Genomic DNA, 12,000 nt, shown 5'->3' on the forward strand with positions numbered 1-12,000 from the left:
TGGGCATAAATAATGTTGCCAAATGGTGTTGTCAATGTTTTTGAGTTTTAGCCATTCTAATAGATGTGTAGTGATATCTCATTATTTTAATTTGCAATTCCTTAATGACATATGATGTCAAATATCTTCATATGCTTAGTGGCCTTCTGCAGTTCTCTTTTGGTGAGATGTCTGTTCAGATCTTTTGCCCATTTTTTGATCAGATTGTTTTCTTATTGTTGACTTTTAAGACTTCTTTGTATATTTTCAATAATAGTCTGTTATCAGATATATTTTTTGCAAATATTTTCTCCCAGTCTGTGGCTTGTCTTCGCATTCTCTTGACATTGTCTTTTGTAGAGCAGACCTTTTCTGTATTTTAATAAAATCCAGTTTATCAATTACGTCTTTCATGCCTTTGGTGTTATATCTAAAAAGTGATCACCACATCCAAGGTCATCTAGGTTTTCTCTTATGTTATCCTCTGGAGTTTTATACATTTGTGATTTACATGTAGGGCTAGGATCCATTTTGAGTTCATTTTTTGGTGACAGATATAAGGTCTAATTAGATTAAAATTTTTTGCATGTGGATGTCCAGCACCATTTGTTGAAAAGACTATCTTTCCTCCATTGTATTGCTTTTGCTCCTTTGTCAGACAGTTGACTATATTTATGTGGCTCTGTTTCTGGGCTCTCTATTGTGTTCCATTGATCTATTTGTCTATTCTTTTGCCAATACCACACTGTCTTGATCACTGTAGCTTTATAGTATGTCTTGAAGTCGAGTAGTATCAGTTCTCCAGTTTTGTTCTCCTTCAGTACTGTATTGGCTATTCAAGGTCTTCTTCCTCTCCATATAAACCCTAGAACCAGTTTGTTGATAGCCACAAAATGACTTGATGGGGTTTTGACTGGGACTGCTTTGAATCTATAGATCAAAATGGCAAGAATGACATCTTAACTATATTGAGCTTTCTGGGGTACCTGTGTGCCTCAGTGAGTTAAATGTGTGACTTGAGCTCAGGTCCTGATCTCGGGGTCCTGGGATTGGGCCCTGGGTTGGGCTCCTTGCTCAGTGGGGAGTCTGCTTGTCTCTCCCTCTCCTTCTGCCCCTTTCCCCACTGGTGCTTTGTCTCTCCGCTTCTCTCTCAAATAAATAAATACATACATACATAAAAATCTTTTTTTTAAAGTCCAAAACAATATTGAGCATTCCTACCCATGAACATGGGAATCTCTCCATTTAGGTAGTTCTTTGATATCTTTTCTCAGGGTTTTGTAGTTCTCCCCACGTAGTTCTTACACATATTTTGTTAGATTTATATCTAAATATTTAACTTTATTTGAGTGTAAATATAAATTATAACGCATTTTTAATCTCAAATTTCTCTTGTTTATTGCTGGTATATAGGAAAGTGATTGACTTTTGTATATTAACCTTGGTACTACAACCTTGTTATAATCATTTATTAGTTCTAGGAGATTTTTTATTGTTATTGTTAGTTCTTTCAGATTTTCTACATGGATGATCATGTCTCTGGAAACAAAGACACTTTTATTTCTTCCTTCCCAATTTGTGTAACTTTTCCTTTGTTTCTCTTCTTCTCTTATTGTTTTAGCTGGGATTTCCAGTATCATGTTGAAAGGCAGTGACAGGGCACTTGGGGGGCTCAGTCAGTTGAGCATCTGACTCTTGGTTTCAGCTCGGGTCATGATCTCAGGGTCCTGAGATCGAGCCCTGCTTCAGCTCCAGGCTCAGCAGGGAGTCTGCTTGAGATTCTCTCTCTCTGCCCCTCCCCTTGCTTGCTCTCTCTCTCAAGTAAATAAATAAATAAATAAAATCAAAAGAAAGAAAGAAAGAAAGAAAGAAAGAAAGAAAGAAAGAAAGAAAGAAAAGCGGTGACAAGAGGGTACTTCCTGCCTTGTTCTGGATATTAGTGGGAAAGTGACTTTCTCACCATTTTTTAAAAAGATTTTATTTATTTATTTATTTATTTAGAGTGTGGGGGGGGGCAGACAGAAGGAGAAGGAGAGAGAGAACCCCAAACAGACTCCCCACTGAGCACGGAGCCCGACAACAAGGGGCTCAATCTCACAACCCTGAGATCGTGACCAGAGTCAAAATCATGAGTTGTCGCTTAACCAACTGAGCCACACAGGTGCCCAAGTTTCTTGCTATTAAGTATAATGTTAGCTATATATTTTTTGTAGATGTTCTTTATCAAATAGAGGGAATTCCTCTCTATTCCTAACGTGCTGAGAGTTTTTATCATGAATGGGAATTAAATTTTGTCAAATGATTTTTCTCATCCATTTCATTAATATGATCGCATAGCTTTTCTTCTTTGACCTACTGATGTGATGGATTATATTAATTGATTTTTGAATTTGAACCAGCCTTACATAGCTGAAATAAATCCTACTTGGTTGTGGTGTATAATTTTTTTATATATCGTGGAGTTCAATTAGCTAATATTTTATTGAGGATTTTTGCACTTATATTTATGAGAGATATTGATCAATGATTTTCTTATAATCTTTGATTTGGGTATTAGGGTAATGTTGGCTTCACAGAATGCGTTAGGAAGTATCTCCTCTGCTTCTATCTTCTGGAAGAAATTATAGAGAATTGATATAATTTCTCCCTTAAATGTTTGGTAGAAATCACCAATGAACACATCTGGGGCTGGTACTTCTTCTTTTGAAAGGTTATTAATTATTGATTTAATTTCTTTAATGGAGATAAGCTTATTCAGGTTGTCCATTTCTTCTCGTGTGAATTTTGGCAAATTGTATCCTTTCAAAGAATTGGTTCATTTCCTCCATTTATCAAATTTGTGGAGTTGTTTATAATATTCCTGTATATCCTTTCAGTGCCCATGAGATCTGTGGTGATGTCGTCTCTTTCACTTCTGATATTAGCAATCTGTCTTCTCTCTCTTTCTTTTTTTTTTTTTTAGTTAGCCTACCTAGAAATTTACTGATTAAAAAAAAAAAAACACAGCTTTTGGTTTTGTTGATTTTCTCTATTGATTTCTTATTTTCAATTTCATTGATTTCAGCTCTGATTTTTATTCTTTTTAAAAAAATATTTATTTACTTATTTATTTATTTATTTATTTCAGAGGTGGGGGAAGGGCAAAGGGAGAGGGAAAGAGAGAAAATCTCAAACAGACTACCCCCTGAGCCCAAGGTGGGGCTTGACCTCAAGACCCCGAGATCATGACCTGAGCTGAAACCAAGAGTCAGTCATTCAACTGACTAAACCACCCAGCCCATCAGCTCTGATTTTTATATTTTCTTCTTCTTAATTTGGATTTAAATGGCTCTTCTCTTTCTTGTTTCCTAAGGTGGAAGCTTATATTATTGATTTTAGATCTTTCTCCTTCTCCTCCTTCTTCTTATTCTTCTTTTTAAGCAGGCTCCATGCCCAGCACGGGGATTGAACTCACCACCTTGAGGTCGAAAGTCTGATGCTTAACCGATGGAGATACCCAGGTGTTGTAGATATTTCTTCCTTTCTAATATTTGAATTTGATACTGCAAATTTTTCTCTAAGCAATGCTTTTGCTGCATTCTACAAATTTTGATAAGTTGTATTTTCATTTTCATTTAGGTCAAAATATTTAAAAATCTCTCTTGAGATTTTTTCTTTGACCATGTGTTCTTTAAAAGTATGCTGCTTCATCTTGGAAGCTTCCCCGCACTGCCCCCACCTCAGCTATTTTTCTGTTGATTTCTAGTTCAGTTCCATCATGGTCTGAGTGTAGACACTGTATGATTTCTATTCTTTTTAATTTGCTAAAGTGTGGTTTATGGCCCAGAATATGACATATCTTGGTGAATATTCTACATGAGTTTGAAAAGAATGTGTTATCTGCTGTTGTTGGATGAGTGGTGTACGAATGTCAATTATATACAGTTTATTCATTGTGCTATTGAGTTCAATTATGTCCTTACTGATGCTCTGCCTGCTGGACCTGTCTATTTCTGATAGCAGGGTGTTAAAGTCTCCAAATATAATACTAGACTGATCTCTTTCACCTTGCAGATCTATTCATTTTTGCCTCATATATTTTGATGCTCTGTTGTCAGGCTCATACACATTAAGGATTGTTATGTTTTCTTGCCCTTCTCCATCCTTGACAACTTTCCTTGTTTCTGAAGTCAATTCTGTCTGAAGTGCATTCCTTATAGACAATACATAGTTGGATCTTGTTTTTTGATCCATTCTGACAATCTTTGTTGTTTAGGTGGTGTATTTAGACCATTGACATTTAAGGTGATCATCGATATACTTGGATTAATACCTACCATATTTTTACCATTTTCTATTTGTTGCTCCTATTTTGTCTTCCACACTTTTTCTGCCTTTTGTGATTTTAACTGAGTATTCTATATGAATCCAGTTTCTTTCCTTTTTTTTTTTTTAAAGATTTTATTTATTTATGTGACAGCCAGCGAGAGAGGGAACACAGCAGGGGGAGTGGGAGAGGAAGAAGCAGGCTCCCAGCGGAGGAGCCCGATGTGGGACTCGATCCTGGAACACCAGGATCACGCCCAGATCCGAAGGCAGACGCTTTAAAGACTGTATTACCCAGGCGCCCCCAGTTTCTCTCCTTTTTTGTCATGCCATTTTTTCCCCACTTTTTTTTTTAGTGGTTGCCCTAGAGTTTGCAATACATGTTTACAACTAATCGAAGTCTACTTTCAAATAACACTACCACCTCATGGGTACTGCAAGTACCTTATAATAACAAAATATTCCTAATTCCTCCCTCCTATCCCTTGTATTATTGCTGTCATCCATTTCACTTATACGTAGGCATACATAAGTGAACTTCACAATGCTTTCTGTTTTTTCTTCTCTTGGGTGGATCAGGATGGCTACAGGGGGCTGAAGTTGGATATTTCCCTTCCTCGTTAGGTTATGCTCTGATAAAACCCCAGCCCGTTAGGCTCTGGTAAAACAGTTTCTCCTGAGGGCAAGCCTAGTTAGGAACAAAATGATCGGGCGTATTTCAAAATGGCTTCTTTTCCTCTCTTCCTGCATGAGGGGATTTTTCTCTGATATTCACTGTGAGGACTGGTGGAGCCCCTGGAGATAAGACTCACGGAGGCTTGGGGTCCCCCATGACTGGGTCCCCCTGGAGTTTTTACCTCTCAGATAAGTCTACACAAAGCCTCCAGCAATTCGTCAATTATAGTTCCGGTCTTCCTACTCTGCCATTGCTTCCTGTGGAGGTCTCTGGTCAGGTGAGTTGTGATTCTCTGCATTTGCCTGTTCGTCTCCTCACTTTGGGCAGGGACAGTTTGCCCTGTGACCTCACGTCTCTGACAGATCTAAGAAGAGCTGTTGATCTTTCAGTTTGTTCAGTTTTTTCTTGCTGTTGGGACAGAGTGAAGATTTCCAGACTTCTTATTTGTTGGACCAGAAACCGGAAGTCTTTATTTCTTTTCTGTTTATTTCTTTTTGTTTTGTGTTTGTTTTTTCCTCTTTGCTATAGTATTTAATTTAATGTATTATTTTTCCTGTTTTTAAAAATTGTAGTAAAATACATTTAACATAAAATTTACCATCTTTACTATTTTTAAGTGTACAGTTCAATGGTATGTAGTACCTTCATAACGTTGTGCAACCATCACCACCATCCATCTCCAGAACTCTTTTTATCTTGTAAAACTGAATCTCTAAACAACTTCCCATCCCCCTCCCCAGCCCCTAGGGCAATCACCTTTACACTTTCTGTCTTAATGATTTTTGACTGCTTTAAGTAACTCCTATAAGTGGAATCATAAGTGGTCTTTTTGTGAGGGTTTATTTCACTTAGTGTAATGTCCCTAAGGTTCATCCATGTTGCAGCTTGTGTTAGAATTTCTTTCCTTTTTAAAGCTAAATAATATTCCATTGCATGTATATACCACATTTTGCTTATCCATTCACCCATCAATGGACCCTTGGGTGGCTTCCAAGTTTTGGCTGTTATGAATGATGCTGCTATGAATGTAGGTCTAAAAATATCTCTTGAGACCCTGCTTTCAATTCTTTGGGGTATATACCCAGCAGTGGAATTGCTGGATTATATAGTAATCCTATTTTTAATTTTTTGAGGAGGCACCATACTGTTTTCTACAACAGCAATACCATTTCCATTCTTGCCAACAGTGCACAGGGATTCCAATTTCTCTACATCCACATCTTTTTGAGAAATGTCTATTCATGTTCTTTACTCATTTTTGAATTGGATTGTTTTGTTGTTATTGTTATCTCTATTTCTTTTTTTTTTTTTAAGATGGTATTTATTTATTTGACAGAGAGAGACACAGCCAGCGAGAGAGGGAACACAAGCAGGGGGAGTGGGAGAGGAAGAAGCAGGCTCCCAGTGGAGAAGGGAGCCCCATGCGGAGCTCAATCACTGGACCCTGGGATCAAGCCCTGAGCCGAACAGACGCTAAACGACTGAGCCACCCAGGCGTCCCCTCTCTATTTCTTTTTGAATGAGCTTGGACAGTTTGCATTTTTCAAGAAATTTGTTAATTTCATCTAGGTTGTGAAATTTATAGATATTTATGTTTGTAGTATTCTTTCACTATTTTTTTTTAATGTCTTAGGGTCTGTAGTGATGTCCTCTAATTTCTATTATTTATAATTTACAGTTCTCCTTTTTTTCTTGGTATGGCTAGAAGTTTATCAGTTTTATTGATTTTTTTCCCCAAAGAACTAATTTTTTATTTCACTGATTTTCTCTATTGTTTGTTCTCAATTTCATTGATTTCTGTTCAATTTTTATTATTTCTTTATTTCTGCCTGCCTTGGTTCTAATTTGCTCTTCTTTTTCTAGTTGTTTGGGTTTTTTTTTAAGTAAACTCTATGCCCAACATGGGGCTCAAACTCACCACCCTGAGATCAAGAGTCGCATGCTCTGCTGACTGAGCCAGCGAGGCGTCCCTCTCTAGTTTTTTAAGGTAGAAGCTTAAATTTATTGAGTTGAGATCTTTCTTATTTTCTGACTTAAGTATTTAATATTGTTTTCCCCTAAACACTGCTTCACTGCATCCCACAAATTTTGATCAGTCTTCATCTGCATTCACTTTAAAATATTTTCTAATTTCCCTTATGACTTCATCTTTGATCCATGGATTATTCACAAGTGACTTGCTTGGTTTTCAAATTTTTAGAGTTTTTTTTTTTCCAGATGTCTTTCTGTTATTGATTTCTAATTTAATTCTGCTATGGGCATAGATTATACTTCCTATGATTTCAGTTCTTTTACATTTGTTAAGGTTTGTTTTATGGCCCAGAATATAGTCTATTTTGGCGAATGATCCATGAGCAGTTCAAGAGAATATGTATTTTGCTGTTAGTTGGAATGCTCTACAAACATAAATTAGGTCAACTAGGTTGGTCGTGCTGTTCAGGTGTTTTATATCCTTAATAATTTTCTGTCTACTTGTCCTATGGCTTATTGAGAGAGTGACTAGTTTCCTACTATAGTAGTGGGTTTACCTATTTTTTCCTTTCCGTTCCATCAGTTTTTGTTTCATGCATTTGAATTTGTGTTTAAAAATTATGTATGATCTATTTTTAAAGAATAGGTAAATTAGGGTGAGGGATGGGTTAGCCCAGTGATGGGTAGTAAGGAGGGCACGTATTGCATGGAGCACGGGGTGTTATATGCAAACAGTGAATCATGGATCACTACATCAAACACTACTGATGTACTGTATGGTGACTAACAACATAATAAGAAAAAAGTTTAAAAAATAAAATAGGTAAATTAGTGTTCACATATAAATTAATCTGCAGGAATATCTAAATGATTAACAGTAATTACTGGGGTCTTTGGCGGGGGCTTTTTTTCTCTGTGTTCAATAGGTCTATAATTTTAAGTTTTAACATAGAAAAAATTTTTTTAAAGATTTTATTTATTTGATAGAGACAGCCAGCGAGAGAGGGAACACAAGCAGGGGGAGTGGGAGAGGACTAAGCAGGCTCCTAGCGGAGAAGCCCTATGTGGGGCTCGATCCCAGGACCCTGGGATCACGCCCTGAGCCGAAGGCAGACGCTTAATGACTGAGCCACCCAGGCGCCCCTATACAAATTTTTAATAATTGAAGATATGAAGTTGTAGTTTAAAGCAAAAAGAGAGATGGCTGCTTGCCTATGAATGTGCGCTCCCACCTGCAAAGCAGCCTCTGGACCACCAGGAAGAAGAGTCAGCTGGGCACTCTCTGCCTGGCCTATTCCTGCCAAGCTCCCCACGGCCCACACCTCTTGCTTCTGCTTCCTTACCAGCTCTTCCTCACTTCCTGTCATCTGGCTTTGCGCCCAGGTACCCGGGAAAGAAACACCTTTCTGAGATCACCACGTGGCCTGCCAACCCAGCGGACTTTCCAACGTGTCATTGGACCTTGCTGAGCAAATTCACCCACTTTATCTTCAGGGTATTTCTTGAGTATACTCATTTTCTTTCTTTCTCTTTCTTTCTCTTTCTTTTCTTTTCTTCTTTCTTTCTTTCTTTCTTTCTTTCTTTCTTTCTTTCTTTCTTTCTCTTCTTTTTGTTTCTCCTAAGTAATCTCAACACCCAACATGGGGCTCAAACTCACAACCCCAAGATCAAGAGTCACACACTCTACAGCCTGAGTCAGCCAGACGCCCCTGAATATATTCATTTTCTAGACCCTGATTTCCTCAAGACATTCCCCCTCTCTCATCACTGGGCCAGCTCTTATTTTTCCCTTAGGAATCAGAACAACTATCTTTGCCTCCAGGAAGCTGTGCCTAATTCCAGCCCCCTGGGCTCCCACCACTCTGTGCAAATACTCATCACTCTTGTTGAATGCTGGGTTCCCATGCTGACTGGAGGTTCTGTGGGGGTGGGGACTATGTCTGCTTGCCTCTGCTATTCACTCACTGACCTGCAGTTTTGCAATTTGCCTCCTTGTAACCAATCCCTCCTGTATATAGCTCCCAGGTGAATCACTTCAATCCCGTCATTCCCCAGTTCAAGAGCCTGCAATGACTTGCTAGTGTCTGTTGAATCATGTCCAAACTCTTCCCCTTGGGTGTGTTTAATAATGTCAAAATTAAAGATTTCTGATCAATGAGGCGAACAAAATTAAGAGAGAGATGACAAGATGGGAGAATATTTTAGCAAGGTCTAAAACCAACGAAGGCTAGAGTCTTCCAGAATCTCTTGCAAATCAACATCCAAAAAGACATCAACCTCCACAGAAATAGGACCAAATGATATGAGGAAACAGTTTATATAATAGGAAATCTTAAAGACTAATCAGAAATGCAGAGATGCTCAAACTCTTTAAGGATCAGAGAGATGAAAAAGAAACAAAACAAAAAAAACAACCCAGTGGGGTAATACCTCCGTCAGACTAGCAAAAATCAAAAAGGCTGAATGATGTGAATAACTTGGGGCTACAGGAATCTCCTGGGCTGCCTGTGCGAGTGTGGACTGGTGCAGACAACGTGGAGAGAAATAGAGCCATATTTAATCAGGTCGAGACAGAGATGTCTATACCCGAGACTTAGCAAATCCACTCCTGGCCCCTGGGTACATAACCCAAAGAGATTCTCACCAGAGCCACAAGGGGACATGCCCCTACTTGCTCTGCAAATCCTTTGTGGGAGGGGAGTAGGGTGTAATTGGGTGTCCCTCCCTGGGAGAGTGAAGAGGCCAAAGACAGGGGTGCCCGATGGAGCACCCCGCAGGAGCTAAAGCAACTCAGTGTCCATGGAGCAACCTCTGTATCTTAAAACCACAGTGCAGGGTGGAAAAGAGGACCAACGGAGCCAGGACTAGAACACGATGCTGATAATGTATAGAAACACACACACACACACATACGACAAACCAACAGCAAAGAGACATCTTGAGAAATTTATTATAGACTGGATATGAGATAATACCAAGGTATTATCGCTCATTTTCTTGGGTGTGATGGTGGCGCTGCGGTTGGTAAGAAAATGTTCAATGTTGGTGGGAGGATGCATAGCCGAAGAGTATAGGGGTGAAAAGGCATGATATTGGAGGTTCATTTTAAAGTAGTTCAGCAAAAGGAAAAAAGAGAAAGATGAAACAAATGTATTTTAGACAAAGATACAGACAAGATTTCAAGACAAGGTCTTTTTTTTTTAAAGATTTTATTTATTTATTTTTGAGAGAGAGAGAGCAAGCAAGAGAGCATGAGCTGGGGGGAGGGGCAGAGGGAGAAGCAGACTCCCCGCTGAGCAGGGGGCCTGATGTGGGACTCGATCCCAAGACCCTGAGATCATGACCTGAGCCCAAGGCAGATGCTTAACCAACTGAGCCACCCAGACACCATCAAGACAAAGTCTTAATAATTTTTGAGTCTGGGAGATAAACATATGAGGGTTTATTGTACTCTTGTATCTACTATTGTGTATGTATTAAAAATTCCATAATAAAATGTAAAACAATATCAATGACATCTTTTCAAGAACATGTGCACACAAAAGGATACGTGTTAAACATGTTAGAGTAGCTGCCTATGGCGGGAGAGGGAAAGAGGAGTAGGGGATGGAGACAAAAGGGAAGGAACGAAAGACGGAAAGAAAGGAGAATGGCCAGGGGTGCCTGGGTAGTGCACCGTCTGACTCTTGGTTTTGACTCAGATCACTATCTTAGTGTCGTGAGATCGAGCCCCCTGTCAGTCTCCATGATCAGCATGGAGTCTGCTTAGGATTCTGTCTCTCCCTCTCCCTCTGCCCTTTTCCCACCCCACTCGCTCTCTTCCTCTCTCTGAAATAAATATATTTTTTAAAGATTTTATTTATTTATTCAACAGAGATAGAGACAGCCAGCGAGAGAGGGAACACGAGCAGGGGGAGTGGGAGAGGAAGAAGCAGGCTCATAGCAGAGGAGCCTGATGTGGGGCTCGATCCCATAACGCTGGGATTATGCCCTGAGCCGAAGGCAGACGCTTTAACCGCTGTGCCACCCAGGCGCCCCTGAAATAAATATTTTTTAAAAAGAAGAAGAAGAAAGAAAGCAGAATGGTCCGTGGTAATCTACCCTGAATTGAGGATGATGGATTTAACCCTTCGCACCAAGAGTCCAGACGCAGGAGGGGAAAACTCGATATCCCCTAGAACTCTACCACCACGGCTTCCTGTCTAAGCCTCCTTCCTGCACACACTACCCTCTTCTGCGTGGCTGTCCCCTGGAGGGTGCTTAAGAAACAAGAATAAACATGCTGCTTCCTAAACGCGGGCACTGGGCTGGGACCTCGAGGTGTGTGGCCTTGATCTGTGCTCTCATTACCTCCACCTTACGGATGCAGAAAACTGAGCTCGGAGATGAGGTTGTCAGTCCATCTCCTAGTACATCACAAAACCGGAATTCCGAACTCATTGACCTCAGAGGATCATGGGATCACACTAAGCTGCTCCAACAGCTTCTTCATCATTTTTATTGTTTGTTTTCTAAATAATCTCTGTGCCCACAGTGGGGCTCCGACCATCAACCCCAGGATTCAGAGTCTCCTGCTCTACCAACCAAGCCAGCCAGGTGTCCCTCATCGCTGTTGTTTGTAGGGCCTGCGAGTGGTCTATTATATTGCGGTAGAGTGATTTACTATAATTGACTAACCACTCCCCTCTTACTGAGTATTTGGCCTCTTTCTGATTTTTTGCGTCCACAGATAGTCCTGTAAAGGACATCTTTGGATCTAGGGGTGGTGGGCTGAGTTGGTGGAGCATGTGACGCTTGATCTCGGGTCCTGAGTTCGAGCCCCAGGTGTGAAGAAGCATTTACTTAAAATTAAAAAAAAAAAAAAAGAATATCTTCAGGTATAGAGCTTTTGGATTCTGTTGAATTATTCCCTTACCTGGGGTGGGGTTATATTTTTTGCTCACACAAAGTGCGGACCTCATTTCGGCAACCCATTCACAGTGAGGTAGTCTTCAAGAAGGGGTTGAACAAGGGGCGCCTGGGTGGCTCATTCAGTTAAGCGTCCAGACTCTTGATTTCAGCTCAGGTCG

The sequence above is a fragment of the Ailuropoda melanoleuca genome, chromosome 13, assembly GCF_002007445.2.
Source record: "Ailuropoda melanoleuca isolate Jingjing chromosome 13, ASM200744v2, whole genome shotgun sequence".
NCBI classification, from domain to species: domain Eukaryota; kingdom Metazoa; phylum Chordata; class Mammalia; order Carnivora; family Ursidae; genus Ailuropoda; species Ailuropoda melanoleuca.